Source organism: Podarcis vaucheri (genome assembly GCF_965113315.1).
Source record: "Podarcis vaucheri genome assembly, chromosome: 3".
Lineage (NCBI taxonomy): Eukaryota > Metazoa > Chordata > Lepidosauria > Squamata > Lacertidae > Podarcis > Podarcis vaucheri.
This window is the reverse complement of record NC_138761.1, coordinates 25,172,559-25,178,141: the sequence shown is the minus strand read 5'-3', so window position 1 is coordinate 25,178,141 and position 5,583 is coordinate 25,172,559. Positions and strand designations below refer to the sequence as shown.

Below are 5,583 nucleotides of genomic sequence, written 5' to 3'. Positions count from 1 at the left end.
TGCAGGGCTTGAGAGCTGTGGCGATAACAGAGTGTCTGTTGAACCAGGTGACTTTACATGCTATTTTTTTTCTGACATCGATGTAAGATTGGGAGTTAGAAGGGGAAGCAGCAGGCGAGTGAGTTCCTTCCTCCCCATCCCCATCCCCAACTGATCTTAGAGGGAAACACTGTGCCAGCTTAGTTGCATGCCAACTATTTGGAGCTGTTGGAAGTTTTTTTTTGGTTTTTTGAAATCTGTAATTCTTGCTAGCATAAGGGTAGAACCCAAAGTGGGCTGTTCATATTCAGAGCATGAGATTGGCGACCGGTGGGTAGGAACTAGGAGGAGATGGCTGCAGGCATATCTGCTCCTGTGGAGTATGCATCTATGTTCCTGAATGTGAAAAACTTAACAGGTGTGAGGCATATGGACTGCCTTTGTGCCAAAGGAAAATTGTCACCTTCAAAGCCAGCTCTTGAGCAGCTCAGATACTAAGTTAGCAATTTATTTGTAGTGGGAAAAGTTGTAAGCGAATGGGCTGAATGTGCAGATCCGAAGTTTGACTGGTAGACATGTTTGATTATTTAGTAATCATACTGTAGTAAACGTTAACAACTTAAGTTTTGATTATTTTAATTTTGTTAGGTATGTTCTTATTGAACGAAATGCTAAACTAGAACCTCCATGTTAAACATCAGCCAGGGTGACGAAGGAGACAAAATGTATTCCATTTCTAATTTACGTAGGCCTAGAAAACAAAATGTTGAATTCCATTTCCACAATAAAAAGGGCTCAATCTTCAACTCTTTCCTAAAGCTACTGTTAAATACTGATTTTCAGTAACTATATATAGAGAAGGGTTTTTTTGGTTTTGGTTTTTACATTGCACCTATAGTGTTTCTAATTCTGTCCTTCTTTCCTTAATTTGCACAAAATGCAGGACTTACGGTATCCCATTTCTGTGGTACGGAAGGTAAAAGAAAATACTTTTGTCATCCCAAGTATGTGAATCTTCCCTGGTTCTGTCTTAGGTTTCTGCTTCCAAGTCAGTGCTGACTCAGGAGTGGGGAACCTGTGGCCTTGGACATGTTATTGGACTGTAACTCTCAACTTTTACCAGTGGTATGGTGAATGGGCTGATAGAAGTTGCAGTACAACAAATTCAGGAGAGGCATAGGGTCTCCATCGCTGATTTTATTTGCCATGCAAAGGGTACTTCTGAATCTAACATTTTAAAAAGTAGGGCTTCCAACTTTCCTGTGTCTTACAGTATCAGTCGGCTAACTAGCATTGGCATCTGAAAACCCAGTAAACTTCCTTTGCTTACAACTGTTTCTTTTCTGTAGCATAGCATTCTTGTTGAGATACGACAGGCAGGCCACTATCTGCATTTTTCCAGAAACAAATTAAGACATTTTGTTCAGACAAACTTCCCCAGTTGGGATATAAAGCTCTCTGCCACGGGTGTCTCCTTTTTATTGTTTTCCAATTCATTCACTTTTATTTTGCTTCTTGTATTGTTTCAGAAAGTGCAAATTTAACCATCTAGCTTCACGTGTGAACTAAATACCCCCTCCCCCCCGATTAACACTATTATAAAAGACCTTGGGTTAGTTCCTGAGCTGTGAGCATGGTGTGGTTTTCTTGTCGCCTGCCGTATCTGTTTTTGTTTTTTTATAAATATTTTATTCAATTTTCACAATAAAAAAGCATACAAAGACAAAAGGAATACAAAATCACAAAGAACAATACCATACAAAAATACAAACATTAAACACATCAAAAGGTTTCTGAAAGAGGTCTAGGTACCCTTTCAAAATATTGTGGGAAAGTGCAGCGAAAAAGGGAGTGACTAGAAATCAGGCAGAACTCCTTGCATGCCAGACACCAGCTGTTCTGGAGGTGTCTCGAACTCAGTGTTCGAAACTTCCGTTGTTGCATTTTGAGACAGGGAATTTCATTAGCGTGAGCAGTTCCTGAGCTCTGGGCGCAGTACTGTGCCTCAGATTTCATTTTTTTTTTAAATTTTTAAATAAATTTTATTATTTTTTATCATTAATACACATATACAAGCATACAAACATACATTTCATACAATCTTTAAAAATATTCAAACATACTTACACTCAATCCCACAAATAGTTCCTTTCCCCATCACCATCCACCGACCCTTCACCCCACCTTTGTGTTGACTTCCAATCTACTCAATTACAATATCTTTCCACTTCTATTACTTTCTTTCACACACCTTTACCCTAATTTCATACTTCTTTTTCTATTACACGTTGTTTTCCATCTTATTTGATATTTCAGTATTTGAAACGGAACTTGTTTATTCTAATAGGAGTTCTGATTTTTCGATATGATTTTGCAAGTATCTTTTAAACACTTTCCAGTCCCTATCTATCTTTTCTTTCGAAATCCTTCCAATTTCTTCCATTGTTTTGGATATATTGTAATACTCCAATAGTTTGGCAAGCCACTCTGTTTTTGTTGGTATTATACCACTTTTCCAGTTTTTCGCAAGCAATAGCCTTGCTGCTACTGTTGCGTATAAATATAAGGTCTTATCTTCTTCCTTTACGCTTCCTGGTACTATTCCCAATAGAAAACCTTCTGGTGTTTTCCTAAATGAGTATCTAAACATTTTTTTCATTTCATTATATATTATTTCCCAAAATTGTTTGATGTTTAAACAATTCCACCATATATGTATCATAGTACCTTTTCCCGTGTTGCATCGCCAGCAGATATCGCTACAGTTTTTATTCATTTTTGCTATTCTTTCAGGTGTTAAATACCATCTATGTTGCATTTTAAGGTAATTTTCTTTCAGTATATAACACATGGTGAATTTCATATCTTCTTTCCACAATTTTTCCCATTGTTCAAACATAATGTTTTTCCCAATGTCTTGCGCCCATTTAATCATTGATGCTTTAACCAGTTCATCCTTTGTTTCCCACTCTAAAATCAGATTATACAATTTAGATATATTTTTTGATTTTTCTTGTATTAAATATTTATCGAATTTTGATATTTCTTTTTCAAATCCTAACTTTTTGTCTTTTGCTAATCTATACTTAATTTGAATATATTGAAACCAATCACTAATATGAGCTTTAATTTCTGTGTAGTCCTTTAATTCCAATTCCCCGTTTTCTTCCTTTAATACAGTTTTATAGGTAGCCCAATTTTCTTTCATATTTAATTTTTTCACTGCGACAATTTCTGCCGGCGATGCCCACCAGGGAGTTTTCGGTTCTAAAAGTCTTTTGTATTTCTCCCATATTTTATATATAGATTTTCTGATTATATGCCCTAGGAAGCCTTTATGTACTCTCACTTTTTCATCTATTAAATAGGCATGCCATCCAAATCTTGTCTCTACTCCTTCTAAATCCAATACATCCGAGTCATCTAATTTGATCCATTCTTTTATCCAGGTCAGACCCACCGCATCGTGATATAACTCCATATCTGGGAGACCAAATCCTCCTCTCTCCTTCTTATCTATCATTATTTTGTGTTTTATTCTTGGTTTTTTTCCTGACCATATGAATTTAGCCAAATCTCTTTTCCAGTTATTAAAACATTTATCTCCTCCTAGTATTGGGATACTTTGAAATAAAAACATCATCCTTGGTAATATGTTCATCTTTATTACCGATATTTTCCCTAGTAAGGAAAGATTTAATTTTCCCCATACTTGCAAGTCATTTTTTATTTCATTCCATGTTTTCCCATAGTTCTCATTACTTAAGTCTATAGTATTTGTTGTTAAATTTATTCCAAGATACCTTATTTTCTTTTTGATTTCCAATCCTGTAATTTCTTGTAATTTCACTTTATCTTTTTCTTCCATATTTTTCACTAGTATTTTGGTTTTCCCATAGTTTAATTTGAATCCTGCTAATCTGCCATATTCGTTTATGCATTCCAATATTCTAGGTGTACATTGTAGGGGATTTTCTGTTGTGATCATAACATCGTCTGCAAAGGCTCTTAACTTATATCTTTTTTCACCAACTGCTATTCCTCTTATTTGGTTGTCCTGCCTTATTTTCTTTAATAGAACCTCTAATACTATTATAAATAACATTGGGGATAGGGGGCATCCTTGTCTTGTACCTTTAAAGATGTTGATTTCTTCTCCAAACTCTCCATTAATAATAATTTTTGCTTTCTGTTGGTTATATATTGCATTTATACCTTTTTGGAATTTTTCACCTAAACACAATTCTTTTAATAGTTTTTTCATAAATTCCCATGAGATTTTGTCGAAAGCCTTCTCCGCGTCGATTGAAATCAGGGCTGCTTGTTTGTCTCTTCTTACTTGTAGATATTCCATTATGTCTATTATATTTCTGATATTATCCTTTATTTGTCTACCTTCCACAAATCCAGCCTGATTTTTATGTACTATTTTTCCTATAATTTTTTTCAACCTATTAGCCAGTAATCCTGCGTAAATTTTATAATCGGAATTTAACGATGAAATGGGTCTATAATTTGAGACCAATTCCAAATCCGTACCTTGTTTTGGCAGAAGCGTTATATACCCTTGAGTCCAAGAGTCTGGAACATTCCCCTTCTCTACTGCTTCCTCTATTACTTCTTTTAGTGGGTCAATTAATTCATTTAACATTTCTTTGTAGTATTCTGCTGGTATGCCATCCGGACCTGGGGATTTCCCTATTTTTAATTTTTGAATTGATTCCTTAATTTCTATGGTTGATATTGGTTCATTTAATAATTTATGGTCTTCTTCTGCTATCTCTATTAATTTATTTTTCTTTATATATTCCTCTATTTCTTCTATTAGCACTTCATCTTTTTGATATAATTTTTTGTAATATTTTTCAAATTCTTTTTTGATTTCTGTCATATCCCTTATTGTCCTCTCTTCTACTTTTATTTTATTTATTAATTTTTCATTTCTTTGTTTCTTTAGTTGCCTCAGATTTCAGATTAAAACTGAGGAGTGATTGTCAGAAATGCTGGAGTAAGATAGAGTAGATAAAATGCGTATACTACACAACAAGAAATGTGCTGCAGAGTTAGAAATACTAAATGGTCATGTTCCACAGTATCAGTTGTCAGCTGTGGAAGCAACTAATAACTTCTCCAGTGTTCGGAACTCCCAGTGTTCTAGGTGCATTTTGAGACAGGGACTTTCATTAGCACGAGCGGTTTCTGAGCTCTGGGTGCAGTACTGCGCCTATGATTTCAGATTAAAACTGCAGAGTGGAAGGAAAGGAAGACCCTTTTCTGCCTCCCCACTTCTAGCTGCTCTCTGAAGACTAGAGAAGAGACCTCTCTTAAGAATATTAGGGGGGGTGGGCAGGGGAAAGACTAGACCATGTGAAAAATAAATGAAATATTTTAACTGCAGCTCATTCATTTTCAGCTTTCTATTCTTGTTATAAAAAAGCGTGCCTAGACATTCTCTTGTTGTGCCCATAACCTAGGGTTAAGGTGCCATTTAGCTCCTAGCTTTCATATCTCAGTTTCTAACACTTAATTTTTCACAGAAAGTCTTTAACTGCTCTAAGAAAGCTATACCACAGGAGGTAGTTCCTCATTAGAATTCGTTTGGGC

General features: G+C 35.3%; 1 long non-coding RNA gene across 1 annotated transcript; it reads left to right on the top strand.

The window, feature by feature from the left end:
- Positions 1 to 1,552: 1,552 nt before the first annotated feature.
- LOC309529802 lies at positions 1,553 to 5,292 on the top strand. Its single transcript, XR_014218473.1, has 3 exons — positions 1,553 to 1,638; positions 1,769 to 1,979; positions 4,937 to 5,292. It is a non-coding gene; the product is annotated as an uncharacterized lncRNA (long non-coding RNA).
- Positions 5,293 to 5,583: the final 291 nt, after the last annotated feature.